At 39.2% G+C, this 15,977-nt stretch overlaps 1 protein-coding gene across 1 annotated transcript in view; it reads left to right on the top strand.

Moving 5' to 3' along the window:
* LOC119792779 (SAM and SH3 domain-containing protein 1-like) overlaps positions 1–15,977 on the top strand; it is a 102,981-nt gene that overhangs the window by 40,438 nt on the left and 46,566 nt on the right. The gene's annotated exons all lie outside the window — the stretch shown is intronic.

The following is a 15,977-nucleotide window of genomic DNA, read 5'->3' as shown; positions in this document are numbered from 1 at the left end:
TTAATAAACCATCAGACATGTGAAAATTGTAGTACTGTGATTGATTGCGTGTAACGATTTAATGCTGAACAGAATGTGTTGTCTGTTTGGATCAGAAAATCATCATTCTGGGAGCTGCAAAAATGTGAGTTTAGGGAATTTTCTTTAGGCCATAGTTGGGGTGGAAAGCAAAATGAAACTGTGGACCTTTGAAATGTTTGTTGTTCTTATGCCGAACAGACTCCTGTGATGAGCTGTGCTTCAGTTCATCTAAACTGTGTGTTTGTTTATGCACCAATGACCTGGTCTGCAGGTGCATCATTTAGGGCCTGCAGCATCTTGTAATGTTATTACGGAAGCCGCTTCAACTTTGTTCTGCTGTCTACACACAAAAAAAAGATCCTTAATAGTTTACATCTTATCTTGCTAACATTTTCACATTAGATTGTTCCAAAATTTAGCTCAGCAGGAGGGCCAGCTCAGTCCTAGGGGATGGTGGGGGATAAACGGACTTTAGTAAATGTAACATCACTGTTGGACAATGTCTCCCTCATCATGTTGCAGAGCTGGAAAGCTCCTTCAGAGAAAGACTGCTGTGCAGCGTCATCACAGATCATTCCTGCCAGCATCTGTTAGACATCATAACCATCACTGCTCCCAACATGCTCAGCAAGCTTTCATCCCTGGTGTGAAATTGCGGTTTTTGTTTTCTGTCTTTTTTTTTTCTAAATACTTTGCTGCTATTTATATGTAAAATCATAGCTGCATGTTTAGTCCACCCTTGGATCTATTCACGTTTCACGTTGCACGTTACATTGATTAGGAGTATGCTGCTTTAAGTGTTCACTTCAAAATTGCTGTATAGCATTTGTTTCTTCTGTTGTAAACCTTTTTTTTTCCTTTCTGCAAATACACCCGAATTTCCTTCACTGTGGGACGGTAGAGGATTATTTGAATGATAAAGTCAACACTGTCAAAGCAGGCTTAATCCGTTCTAGCCGCTACCTGACCTCTTATTAATGATATAAAAGCCCCCTTGGGGATTTTGACATATATTGTTGGGTATAATTGCTTCCGTATGGGTCAGAAATGCTGTAAATGATCACCATGCCACCCATAATCTCTGATTAATGCTTATGTTTGCATTAACCTCTATTGCTGCTTTACAAGCATGGTTTGTTTGCTCCGTAATGCTTCCTGGGTGGAGTGTCTGTGCGTAGGTGCCACACCATACGACTGACTGCCAACACGTCATTAGCTAATGCATCCCTAACTGACCTCAGCCTGACTGGATGTCAGCGCTGCCACGGGCTCCCTCTGTCATGCTCCCGGACGTGACAGCTGTGCGACACGACGAGGCCCCGTGGTTCACCTTTGCAGCAGCAGGTCACGGTAGCTGCAATGTCTGTTGGTGTGTGTTTGGCTCTAACTCCGATTCCATATGGCACAATGAGGCCAGCACATTGAACCTGGACCTCTGGCCCCGGCGTCTCGCAAATTCTAGCCGGGATGATTCACAAACAAGAGTGGTGGTCCCCGCAGCCATGAATCTAATGAATGTTAGAATAATACATTTTGAAACAGAGATGCGTTGCGGTCTACATTTAAGACTTTCTCTCTTTTGTGCCACTTGTTGACTTTTATCCAAATAGACAGTCTACATCTTTAAAAGTTTTCTAAATGTCATAAATATGACGTCCCTGTAATGACTCATGCCAACAAGATTTGTTGGCATTTTAGATTTTAAGTTCAGTCAGGGGTGTGGATGGTGGCATGGTTTGGAGGTAAACAAATTGTCCTCCAAGTGACATTAAAATGTCACTTTGGTTTCTGTCGCCTTGATGTCAACAGCACCACAGGGCATCGTATTTGGAGCGAAATTCAGCTTCGTTCTATAAATATTCTTAAACCAATAAGTCTCTCCATCTACGATAACGTCTACAAAATCTGACCCTCGTGGTCCAAAGGGGCGACTTCTTTGGCTTTCTAGGAAACAATCTCTGCATAATAAAACAAGAATGAAGATTTTTTTTTTGTAAATTCCTTATGAATTAAAACCATGCATTAGCCGTTTATTTAAGGGTTACAAGAATATTTATTAAAATAGCCCTAATTGGCAACAAATGGCATCTGGATGGACCTAGAAGCAAAGATCCGGTCCTTATTCAGCGATGTACACTTCAGCCCTCTCATTTTATTTTTTTTATTACATGCATTTCTTTCGGATAGTCTTTCTAATATGATGCAGTCAAGGTTGGTTTTTGATACAAATTGTTTTAAAAGTTTTTTTTTTTTTTTTAAACAAAGCAAAGATGCCTTCTGAATGAACGTGTAGCAACAGTGGACAGTAAATTACATCGTTACCTTTGCAGAGTCCTTCCCATGCTGCAATCACCTGTGAAAAACTCACCAGTTTTTTGTGCTTTTCCTCGCCTGAAATTTCACCACAAATTCAGAGCCGGCAAATTTAGTTGGCGGACGAAAGGCTTTACCGGTTTGCTGGTTGTCAGTTACCTTGACATGGTGGAAAGGGATTTTACAGAGTGAATCACGGTTATGTATAGGGATTTTCCGATTCCATGGCATTGTTTGGCAGCTCGCTGAATGATTCTTTTTTCGATTCCCGCAGCACCAGAGCCTAAAGCGCCAGCTCTGGGGAGCACGACTTACGTCACTTTTTTTACGCAAGTTACGCACACGGCGTTCAGTAAGCAAGTACGACGTGACTAGGCAAAAAAGGAAAGCAAAAAAAGACAGCCTTGGAAGAACTATTCAGAGGATGAAGACAACGAGCTGCGGTCACTTTGTGAATCAAAGCCCCGTCTTTCCTTAGCCCAGAGGGTAGATCAGGAAATCCAGCTCTATAAAAGCTTGCCCTCCATCCCTTGCAGGGATAGCGCCACACTGTGGTGGTGGAACAAGCAAGATACGCTGCCCTTGCTATCTGGACTGGCTGAAAGCTACCTCTGTGTGCAGGCTTCCTCCACCCCATCTGAGAGGGTGTTCTCCACGGCTGGAAACACCTTAAGCGCTGAAAGATCCTGTATCCTTCCAGAAAAAGCAGATATGCTCATCTTTCTGCAAAAGAACTGTTAATTTTCCCTACTACTGTTTTATAATTAGTATTTTTTTTGTTATTTAAAATAGGTTATTATCCCATCATTTGTTATTAGACATTGCTGGTTATTAAGTTTGTTCTTGTATTCAATTTTCATTTAAACACAGATGTTACTCCAGTTTCACATTTCCTGTGGACATCTTGATCTTGTTGAGTTTGTAAGATTGTGCAATAGTTAAGTAAACAAAGTTGATGCTGATAATCAAACTGTTTGTTCTCCTTTTTTCCCCAAATTGGAATCCAATCGTTTCGTAGAATCAAAAAGGGAATCGGAATCGTGAAAATCTTTTCAATTCCCAACCCTAGTTATGTACTTACTTTGGAAAGCTGATGAAAGCCGCTGGCATACCTGGGTCCAGCAGAGAGCCTCCTAATTCAGGGATTCCAGGAGCTACGGCTGGATCATGGCTGCTTTCTGCGGAGGTTAAGATGGGATGGCATTCTTGGGGACAAACAGGAGCTAAGGAACCAAAGTAGCAGATCAGAAAAGGTCATCAGGCAGAGTGCACCAAGGCGGGGAGAGGAAGCAGCAGCTTTTTAAAAGGCCACCTACTGACCAATACAAAATAATGCAATCTTCATCCTTTGTCAGCATTATTTTCTCTATCTTCCATTTTGATTTGGAAAAAGCTTGTCTCCTCTGCCCTCCTTTACTTTACACATCTAGCCCCTGATTAGATTTGTGAACTTAAAAAAGATTCAGATTTTTTTTTTCTTTGAATTCCACTTTGCCTACTTTACAGAGGCGATGGCGTTCTCGTTAATTGAATTCACCAAAAACTCGCCATTCACCTCTCTCCATCTGGTAACGCCCCAGAGCAACCCTCAATACAGGGGTAACGTTTAAATCACCAACGTTTAAAGTGCCAAAATTCATATCCGGTGTGAAGACACCTTTACAGAGTGTGCATATAGTAACAGTGGAAAACTCCTGTTTGATACGAGTAAACCTGCAGCACAATCTAATCTGCAGATTTTAAAGGAATAGTACACCCAAAACATGATTAGCCTTCATTTTCTACTCACCCCCATGCTGAACAACACTCTGGAGTACTTTTTTGATATCTCAAATGCATCTGGAGATCTGGGAGGCTTCTTGCTGTCTCCTGACATTCAAATAAGGGAGGTCTATGGCGCCCGAGGCAGAAAGGTCCATAAAAGTCCACAAAAAAACGTGTCAATATTCCTCCATACTGCTCGTCCAATGTATTCCAAGTGTCCTGAGTGGGTAGCATCCATAATTCACTCGAAACGAAGTCATTTAGAATGTTTTTAGAGCATAAACAGTAGTGTATAGGATTTCCTGAAAGCGCGCGCCTGCGCGTTCACGACGCTACGGAAGCCGGCAGACCAAACCAGATGAAAGTGCGCATTCAGCGTCTGCTCTGCCAATAATGCAAGCGTCGAAGAAGAAATGGGCTGTTTACCTGTGCAAAGAAAGAAACAACGAAAGAAAAATGTCTGAGGACTTCAGTGTTGAGGAAGAGCATGAGTTCTTTGCCGAGCTGAATGCGCACTTTCATCTGGTTTGGTCTGCCACGGTTTCCGTAGACTCGTGAACGCGCTTTTAGGAAATCCTATACACTACTGTTTATGCTCTAAAAACATTCTAAATGACTTCGTTTCGAGTAAATTCTGGACGCTACCCACTCAGGACACTTGGAATACATTGGACGAGCAGTATGGAGGAATATTGACACGTCTTTTGTGGACTTTTATGGACCTTTCTGCCTCGGGCGCCATAGACCTCCATTATTTGAATGTCAGCAGACAGCAAGAAGCCTCCCAGATCTCCAGATGCATTTGAGATATCAAAAAAGTACTCCAGAGTGTTGTTCAGCATGGGGGTGAGTAGAAAATGAAGGCTAATCATGTTTTGGGTGTACTATTCCTTTAAGTTTAAGAAGAGAGACAGAAACACAGAAAACAACCAATGAAGAAACCACTAACACTAACTTGGACTAACAATTGAATACCAACATCTGATTTAGAGCCTAGAGTTATTTGAAATGAATGAAAAACAAAAGATTTCCAAAGACTCTCTCTCTCTCTCCAACTATAATAAAAAAATTCAGATGTGTGGAAGTAGTTGTATTGGAAGAATGCAGACTGCATTTAAAAAAAACAACAACAAAAGAAGAGCAGAGCCAGCAAAAGTAAATTAAATGGGGAAACTACTCCATTTAAAAAGATGTTTATTTTTTAATAGCATTGCTGTAGCTGTAAAACTCAACATGTTGTTTTTCCTGTTTTCAATTGATTCACTTGAAAAATTTATGTATTTATTTTTATTTTTTTACTTTAATGTTAAATCTCATAAATTTGTGACTTTGGCAAACTGGTGTTTTTCAATTCCTCTTATCGTTTTTTGTTACAGTTTTGGTTGTTTCAGAGCGCACCCCCCCCGACAGTTGAAACCCGTTGGGGGGATGTTTCATACCTGCTTTGACAAGCAGCAAGTTGAAGTAATTGTGTTTGACCTACTCATAGATCATAAATGAAATATCATCGACCAGCAGGAGGATGCTCTGTTATTTAGTTTCAGTCAGAGGTCATAATCTGTCATATTTCATGAGGGTCAGCTGGTCCAAACAGGGATCAGATCCAGGTCAGTGGAAACGGACATCTTCACAAAGTAAAATACTATCCAATTCTTAATTTTTAAGATAATGTATTACCATCTTTTATACAACATTTAGATTACAGGTAAAAAGTTAAATGATTTGAACGAATAGACCATAGAAGTCCATGTTTATTAATATAAAGCCTCCCCTCTAACTTTTTCCCATCTGTCTCCGGTTTGATAGGCCATCTCAAGAGAAGCTAAAGCAAAACACGTCAGGCATTGCTGTTTGAGTTGTTGGTTTTGACACCATGCGTTTATACTCTGCTTAGAACCGGATGCCTCGAAGCTCCCACTGCTACGCCGTGTATTATTCATCAAATCCCTCGCATGACCTGACTTAGCAGTGATCCCTAAGAGAAGTCTTGTTTGTCCGACTGTATACGCCTGAAGGGAAGCAGCGTTGCCTTGTGGCTCCAATCCAAGGCACTGAATATTTACTCTGCCTTCTTGTTTCATTTTAACATCCATATATATGCAAGCATGTTACTCAGCCAATTGATGTTTATTTCTCTGGTAAAGGTTTTTTCCTTTATTTGTTTCATTATATATTTCTTTTAAATAAACCTCTTGGTTTACTTTGCAGTAGACTAACCAAGAAAATGCTCAGAGCTGCTGACATTTAACTTTCAGCTTTTCAAAGTTCCTATCTGGAGCCATCCTTGTGGAAACATTGATTGAGAGTGCAGGACATTTTGCACACAGACAGACCCATACAGGTTCAACCATGGATGTAAATAATGAAGTGAGGAAATGCTTCTTGGCTTCTGGAGTGGCTTTATTATTTCCTCTTTTTCTGGTTGATTTTGATGCATAAAGACTTGTTCTATAGATAATAGAAAAAATAAAACTTACTATTTGTCTGTTGGGCATTTGTGACCCCATTTGGCTTAGCTGAATGGAAATGAGTGTTTTTAAAGGTTCTGACAATCTATTTGTTTTATTTTTTTTAATAAACCCGAATGGAAAGTTTTAATAACTCTAATTTTTCATATAAGTAATTTCATTCAGTTCTTAGAATATTTTAAGACCAGTGGGACAATTTTAGGTGCCTCTAACAGTAGCTTTGAAATAAATTTCAGTTCGTATTTCTGTTCCTCGAGTATAAATCTGAAGTGACACATTGGTCATTTATCTTTAAACCATCTTCCATTGTCTTTCCTCCATGTATATTTAGCAGGTGGGTAAAAAAGGGCAGAGAACAGCAGCAAAGCGACATCTTTACAAAGTCTCTATAACCACACAAAACTCATTATACAAAACTTTTATTTTATTTTTTTAAGAAAAAAAGCTTCTTTCATTTGACCTCGATCCTAAAAATCTGTCTTTTTCAAAACATTACAAAAAGTGTTATCTGGCTTTTCCTAAACTTACCTGAAAGCCTAACGAAACCAAATCTGATGAAATGAAAGTTAAAGGGTTGGACTTTGTTGGACTTAGAGAGACTGAGCAAAGAGGAAAAGTTAAGAGACTTTGCTAACAAAGTGGTTTATGATGTAAAAGGTGACGGTTATAGTCAAACTTGTTTTTTTATTTTAAATAGTTTTTTTAACGGACGTTTATGTAAATATGCCAAAATTAACCGTTTTAATGTTCTGATGACTCTACTCGGACTGAAGAACAACTTCATTTATGGTTCCTTTTTCCCCACAGATGTTTTTAAATCTATAGAAACTGCATTTTTCTAAGCTTACTTATATCCTGTTCAAGCCACTTATAATCAAGTGTATTCATTATTCAAGCGGTCCTCTCAGATCATTGTTGGTTTTTAATCTCATAATGATTTTAATCATCATGATGACCAATAAAGTTTTTATTGAGTAAAACAGCAGCACTAGGTGAGCTCTATAAAATTACTCATCTATAATTTATAATCTTATACTGGGTTTTAATGCATAAGCTTTTCTTATTGGCTTTTAAGTTGCCTTCTTGCTAATTATCAGCATATTTTAACAGCTTTAAGAGGTCAGAAGGCCTTCATTTTAATGCTTTTAAAATAAAAGCGTTAAACACTGTATTTTCTGTTGTTTACCATAAGGTCAGGGTTAGGTCAGCACTTTAAACCAGTTTATCATTCCACCAGTGTGGGAGAGAATAGTCCAAATCTCCCTATAAGAAACGACAATCCATTGGGGTTTGTATGTGTTTTAGTGTGGAAACGGATACAGATCTCAGACAGTAGAGTTTCCATTGTTCATAGAGCTGATCTTAAGCATGACTTCTCTAATCTTCCTTTTGCCCTTTTGAAAGCAGAAGGTGCCTCTTCTTGTACTCTTTTCCATGTGATCGCACCTGAAGGACCGCAGCAGATCTATGCTGACATTTTACTTCCAGGGAAGAACCCTGCTTGTTTGTTTTCTATCTCAAAAAATATACCTCATGTCCATCATGCTTTTATTTATTTTCTTTTTTTCGGGGGTTTTAGTTGAGCAGATCTGGCTGCTGAAGCCGATGTAAAAAGACTTGTCTCTAGAGCTCTTAGGGTAGCCTTCTTAAAGTGCAGAGGATAAGGCTCCCAAATGCTCTGTAGAGCTGCAGATACTGGGCTAAAATCTGACATCTGCTCTACAGGTGCTGGTCATAAAATTAGAATATCATGAAAAAGTAGATTGATTTCAGTAATTCCATTTAAAAAGTGAAACTTGTATATTATATTCATACATTACATACAAACTCATATATTTCAGATGTTTATTTTGTTTAATTTTGCAGTCACACTCCCTGTGTGACTGCTGCTGACTGTTCAACTGATATAATCAGCTACAGGCAGCATTGAGGTAAACATCTGAACAACATCTGCGTTAATCTCTGGCAGTCTGTGAGCTAATGAAGCCCCAGTGGACAAAAGCGTGTCGTATGTTCAACTGCAAATATTAAATCTGCCATCATTCGTCAAGCACATCTACATGCACATACGATGCTGCTTTTTCACCAAGGGATACTTTTTACCATGCCAGCCTGACAATAGATCACAAAACCATACTGTGGGTCTGTTTCAGCCGCCGGTCCCTGTACGATTAACTGGAGCTGTTTCAGTGTGAATGCATCAGACTGACCCAGAGAGATTGCTCTGATGCACATGCAGTCGTGGCGACATGGTTATGCACAAGTGCAACTTTGCTTCATTTTATCTGGTAGAAGAAAAAAAAACCTTTTGATGATCTGACATTTGGTAATCCTTCCAAAGCTCATCACCTTGCCTCTGCTTTCAAAGCTGGCTCTGTCTGCTGGAAGAGCAGTAGCGCCTGTGTTCACCTGCCTGCAGACGCTCAGAGTGAGTTGATAGAGTCTAAAAGGTTTTTCTCACTTATATGTGAAAATAAGGAGCTTAGGGATGCACGATATTGGGATTTTGGCCGATATCCCATATGCCAATATTTTAAAACTCATGTAGCCGATAACCGATATCGATACCGATGTTAAAGCTGGACAAAAATAAGTAGTCATTGAAAATAGCAGTTTTGTTATCCATTTCTGACACTTTGAAAAATAATATACCCAAATATATTTTCATATGCTGATATCAAATTGATTTTAAAAACGCGGTATCGATCTATTTTACTTTCAAAATCTGGTGAAATTTCATCCTTCTGTTACAAACTCTCGTGATATTTTGCAAATTCTTGTGAGATTTTGTTAGTAAAATAGATCGATACCGCGTCAATATATCAACATATAAAAATATGGCAAAATTTCCTGAATTTTCGGGGGATTTCGTAGCATAACGATGACATATAGCAATATTTCATTAGTAAAAGAGATTGATATGGTGTTTTTAAATGGCAATATATCAGCATATGAAGATATTGGGATATTTTAATGTATCAATATTTTTTCCCTCGTCTTTAGAAGTTTTTAAGTCTGTAAAAAAGAAGTTTTTGAGGAAGAAGAAGTAGTATTTAAATTTTTTTTTTTTTTAGACTTTAGAAACTCAGAAGCTGATCAAATATCGGGTTAAATATCGGTGGGGTGGCCGATGTCCGATATTCAGTTTTAAGGCCGATACCGATAGGGGGCCGATTATATCGTGCATCCCTAAAGGAGCTAAATGTGTTTTAAAACAGTTTCCAAAGACATTGTGCTCATTAGAAGGCAATGAATCTGCCTAACTTCAGTGCAAGTTTGACAACTTTCAGTTTAACCGGCGTTTGTGTTTAAATGTGCTGGGCTCCTGGGTAGGAGCCTAGATGTGAGTCAGCTGATATGCTCATAAAACTTGAACATGGCTGCCTTAAAGCTACAGTGTGTAATAATTACAGGGATATACAGTCAGAAATGTAATATATTATACATAACTATGTTATTTATCATCATCTACGAGCTCAGCCTCTTAACCTTAATATTTGCTTTGCCTTAGAATTCGTTATTTATAATTACATAGGAGCGGGTCTCGCAGCCATGGAGGCAGACATCTTTGCGCTACGGCAGCGCAGAGCCAACAAACTAGCGATTGCGAGATCGCCAAAACGTCACAACGATGTAGAAAAAATAACGGGTATATTTATTATCTTAAGTCACCATGAAATCTATACCCTACACAGACTAATGAAATACTATTTGTAAAATTATCTATGTAAACAAACCTCATCACTTGAGAAGGTAGGTGATGCGGACGTCGTGGAAGACATTTTGTCCCGTAACGCTCGCCGTACTGTTGGGGGGGAGAAGCGGTGGGGGGGAGATGTTCATGTTGCTCCAGTCTGCAGTCTGACCGCTAGATGTCGCTAAAAGTTACACACTGTAGCTTTAATTTTGGCGTAGTGGGAACAAATCTGAGCTTAGTGATTGGCTACACTGAATATGCTGGGGGAAAAAAACTTAACTGTGATGTTTCATGTGGTTATGTATGTCAAAAAGTTGATTACACATTATTTTTGGATTATTACAACACAATGGACAAAATGAAAAAGAAAAACTAGAAGAGATATAAGTGAGAAAACGAGTGAAAAGGGGGAAAGAAAGGATAAAGAAAATCAATAAGAGAGATTTGAAGAGTGTAGTATACACTTTAAAATTTAGATGTTAACATTTATGAAGTTAAGACTTCAGCATCAATATCCTGAGGACAGATGAGACCGACGTAGTCTCAGTATGTTTGCTATAAGATCATGTTTGGGAAAAGACCAAACACAACTTATCAGCTTAAGCTCCTTGCACCAGCTGTTAAACATGATGGTTGACGGGAAGATTTAGGCTAGTTTTAAAGCCATTTAATCAACTATCAACTCAAAGTTAATGTAGAATCAACTGTAAGGTCTGGGCCTTAAGATTTGGATCTGTTTTTTAATCTACCTAGTAAAGTATTGTTCTTAAATGAACAATTGAAGCTGTTATTTTTCAGGCTTTGGATAATATTAACGGCATTCACATTAGCTAGACAGGGCGTGGTCCTCTGATCGGTTTCAGGGTCTGAGGATGGTTCCCATCATCCAGATCCAATCCAGAAACGGGTCTCTTGCATAATTAAAAAAAATGTGATTATCTTTGTTCTGTTCTAACACATAAAACCCTTAAATTTAAAAATACTTATTTTTCTTTGATTAAAAATGAAAAATAAACTTTTCAGGATAATATTTGACACAAATCTGAATAACAGCTGTTTTAAAGTTTCTTACTCCATATAACTAAACATAACGGTACGGTTCTATTTTAAACCCGACAAATGGGGTTTCCTACTGGAACATGGAAGTGTTTTGTTTTTGACAAACATCTGTGCTTTTAGGATGACGGCTGTTTCATATTAACAAAGAGGATGTGTCTGTTGTAGTGATTGCTGTGATTTGGAAAATCCAGAGAAATGCAGACGGTGCATTTCTGTGAGAAATGACGGGAAGCTGCATGACGGGTAAAGTTTGAGCTCTGCCTGCAGGATGGACACAGAACAACAAAACAACACCTCTGACCTGTTGCTTGGGGCACAGGTGACCTTTCTGTGGCTTTTTATCTGGCAGAGGTTAACATTGTAAAATACATACTTGGAAAATAAGCCTATTTATATATTGCTGTCTATTTCTACAATTTGAATTAAAGCCGGTAGTTTTAAAGCATTATTGGCTAAACTCTAATACATTGCCACACGTTCTATTTAATGATTCTGTCTAAACTGCTCAGAAGATAAAACTTCTCCCAAGAATAATTAATATTCAAATAATGTATGTTTTTCTTATTTTAAATACTAACTTTGAGCTTACATCTATTCCTCAGGTTATGCATGCAGCTAAAACCTTTTCCAAGTAAATAAAAATAAGATCAATTCAAGTATATTTTCTATAAATCTCCTCAAGCGCTGCCCAATGTGCTGCATGTCTTGAAGCTCTGTTCAACAAGCTGACTTTAAATGTGTAATCTGTAGTTTTTTAATTATGAACTCTTGCCTCATGGTTTGATAATTTGCCAAAACTAACTAAAGATGTTGACGCATTTTACCAGTTTGTTTAAAGGATCACAAAATGAGGCGATCGGTGGCATCGCTTGGCTTGGGCTTTCACAGCTCTAGCCCTGAATGATTCTCATCAAGCCCCAGATATTTTTTTTTTCAAACTAGCTGCCCTATGATACTAAATGATAAGAAGTTTTGTAATTTCCTAGCTTAGGTTAATGCAACACAACCATGACGCTATGACCAATCAAAGAGGAGTTTGGGGAAAAGGGCTCTCATCCATGTTTCATTGACTATCAGCGCTAATACTATTCAGAATCAAGCCTTAAACTAAAAAAGCTTAACATGTAGAAGTAGAAAACAGCAGTTTCCCACATTTTTAAATCTTTTTGGTCAGGGGTGAAAGTACGGTCTGGTACTGGTAAAAGTAGAATGGGAGGCAGATCTTTTAGTTATCAGGCTCCTCTCCTGTGGAACCAACTACTAGTTTTAGTCCGTGAGGCAGACACCCTGTCTACTTTTAAGGCTAGGCTTAAAACTTTCCTTTTTGATAAAGCTTCTAGTTAGGGTGGCTCAGGTTATCCTGAGCTAACTCTATAGTTCTGCTGCTATAGGCTTAGACTGCTGGAGGACATAGGGAGCCCTTTTTCATCATTCTGCTTCATTCCATCTCTATTCTCCCACTCTGCAGAATCTGTTAGTTCAATCTCTAACGTTCTGCTCTCTCTGCTTTTTCTCATAGTAGCTTCATCTGGTCTGTTCCTGTTTGGCTGTGACTCCATCCTGGAGAGAAATATCAGCTGTGCTGCTGCCATCAACACCTTTGCTTATAGATTTTCGAGCTCTGCCTGTTTTTCACTGTAGTCCTGTTTCTGACTGTGACTAACTGGATGTGCTCTCTTCATCCTCTGGCATGGGAGCTGGCTCGGAGCTCGCCTGCCTGGCTGCGTGTTTCCTGGACGGGGCCGCCTGTGGAGCTAGTTGACAGTTGCCTTTTGTATCTATGCTTCTTTTTCTATGTCTGCTTCTGTCTCCTTGAACCCCAGTGGGCCTCAGCAGATGGCCGCTCACACTGAGCCTGGTTCTGATGGAGGTTCCTTCCTGTTAAAAGGGAGTTTTTCCTTTCCACTGTCGCTACAAACATGCTTGGTGTAAGGGATTGAGTCAATGAGTCGATGCAATTAACTGGTTTTCCTTAGATAGAAAACTTTTAATCAATTTGACTGTGTTTTGGGATGACATGTTGTTAATTGGCGCTATATAAATTAACTGAATTGAACAGAACTAGTAAATATCGGGCGATAGGCAATACCAGGAGACCTGCTTCCTGTTTTTTCACATCCACCTCAGTGCAAAGTTACCAGTCTGATTTTTAAGTGACAGTTGTGCTGTGCTTTTCAATAGGTGTGTGATGCATGTTAAATTTTGAGAAACTCTGCTCAATTTTTTATTTCTTCCACTTCATGTGAGGAGGTTTAAAACTTTAATTTCTACCAAATAAATCCCTATATTACATCCGAATTAAATATTTCATTATCTTACTGTTTTGTATATAGAGAACCAGATGGAACAAAAATAGAAAGGGGACAGAAGCTTTGTTAAAGCATGAACATCAAAGATGTCATCTGTTTTATAAGAAGTGACAGAGTTGGTTTTAAACTGGACATATAAAATCTTTCTGGTTCTCACAGTTATGGATCACACATGGAGGTTCTTTCAGCAAACGATGATGTCAGGCAATCCCCCTTAAAGTGACGCTAACGCACAAAAGGGTTTTTAGGGAAAAGTAAATTGAACACGATAGGAACTCATGTAAGCAGTCTCTCTTTGGGATGTCTGTTGATGTGAAAAGAGCCATGTGCTCTGAACAGTCAGAGTTCATTCCTGCAGCGTGAAGAAAAAGCACACTGAGAAACAGATCTTCAACTAAATGTCATCTTCGGTGAAAGAGGGGTCATTGCTGGGTTAAAAAGCAACCAGCTGGTTGTGGTTTCCAACACACAATCGGTACTCATTTCCAGTTGTAAATGTACAACTTTATAAAAATCAGGCCTTGTTCTGTAGCTGTAGCTGTTGGGTTGTTGTCAGTTGGCGCTGTGGTTCAGTGTTGGAACCCGTCATGTTATCCAGCATTTTGAGCTGCTGTCACGTGCCTGTCACGGAAGTTCGGTCTGGCTCTGCTCCATAGTAGCGCGAGTATGATCGCCCACCCTCTGGCGATCCAATCAAATTGTCAGGGCGGGCTTTATACGATGATGGACAGATGATCAACAGTAACGTAATCAACCACGTGACCAAAGCTCGCTTGGGTGACGACAACAATGGCTGCCGCCGGAGAGTTGAGGTGAGTAGATTCTGCTATTAGGTCTGTTCTAGAAGATATCGACAGCAAATTAATTTTAAAAGAGGAACAGAAACTCGATCAAGTCTCATCTTCTTATTCTAGGCGTGCAACTGCACGCTTTGATTTTTGTTGACAACAACTATGCATTGCTTAACATACGTCACGCACTCCGTTGCTCTTATTGGTTGTAGGTCTATCCAATTGAGTGCAGAGGCATTTTTTTTCCTGGTTCGTTTGAAACACGCCCCATAATCAAAGCTCTATGGAGCAGCATCAGACTCAGATTCTGACTAGAATTGAGTAGGACTACGTCAGGCTACCTGTTGCAACCACCTTCAACCAAAATTATTCAAACCTCTATTATTACAGATTCACTACATGGAACTCATTAATGCATGACACAAACTAGCATCATTGTAGCCCTGATTTTAACCCATATATTTTCTAAAACTTTAGACCAGGAGGTCTTCAACAGGGGTCCGCAACTGTACTGTATGGGGGTCATGAAAGTTTTGGTTTCGTTTTATTTTTTTTATATTCCCCCTGCAATTTTTTACCCCACTAATTGAAATGTCTTTAAATCCACATTATCATGAATTCAACACACTGTAGTAAACAGATAAATGGAGGCAGAAGTTGTCCTTCAGTCATCAATGCTCACATTCAGTGACACACGTCAAGCTGGGCACCGTTTCATTCACAACACCTGTCCCATCAACCAAGGAATCAGATTTAGAAATACTTTAATAATCCCAGGGAGAAATTACCTTAGTTACATTACTCCATCTGTAATAGAGTGACTATAGGACCAGTTTGATAGAACACTATTTCATACAATATATATAATTAGGGGGTCCCTGCTCCAATTCGCATCAGAACGTTGAAGACCTCTGCTTTAAACCAAGCCAGCTCTCTGGGTTGAAAGAAGTCTGAGCTCAGCAGTATGTAAGAAATAAAAAAATGTCATGAATTATATAAGTCAGGGCATACACTGTATGATATTTTAATTTGTTTTACTCAGCTACAGCTCAAAATATACGATGAAATCGCAGTTTAAAGGTTTCCACTCACAATGCATGTTCTCACACTGTACGGCCCGACGCTCTGATGCGATCTCGCTGCTCACTCTGCACGTCCAAAAACCACACATTGGACCCACCACCAAGAGATGGCGCTGATCGGAGTCATCGATCGGTAAAAAATCGTACAGTGTATGTGCGGCCTAAACAGAGGTCTTCAACATGAGGATCATAGATGTCCTAAAGGGGGTTTCTGACGAAATCATGCATAGTAACCTCTGCAATATCACTTAAACTGAAAACAAACTGTTATTTTATGCGTTACCCTTATCACAGATTGTAAAAACTTCTTTTAAAGCAACTGTGGAGGAGTTGTTGATTTATTTTGTTGCATATCTTTAGGTAAAAATTTGTCCTTAAACCCTTTGGCCTATATGGCAACGAGTCCTTTGATCAATATGTGGCCCTGAATTGAAAAATATTGAAGAACCTCTGCTCTAAAGGATACAGGTGCT

The sequence above is a fragment of the Cyprinodon tularosa genome, unplaced genomic scaffold (genome assembly GCF_016077235.1).
Source record: "Cyprinodon tularosa strain WSP-4 unplaced genomic scaffold, ASM1607723v1 ctg430, whole genome shotgun sequence".
In the NCBI taxonomy this organism is placed as follows: domain Eukaryota; kingdom Metazoa; phylum Chordata; class Actinopteri; order Cyprinodontiformes; family Cyprinodontidae; genus Cyprinodon; species Cyprinodon tularosa.
The sequence above is the reverse complement of the archived record's forward strand: the minus strand, read 5'-3'. Positions and strand labels throughout refer to the sequence as shown.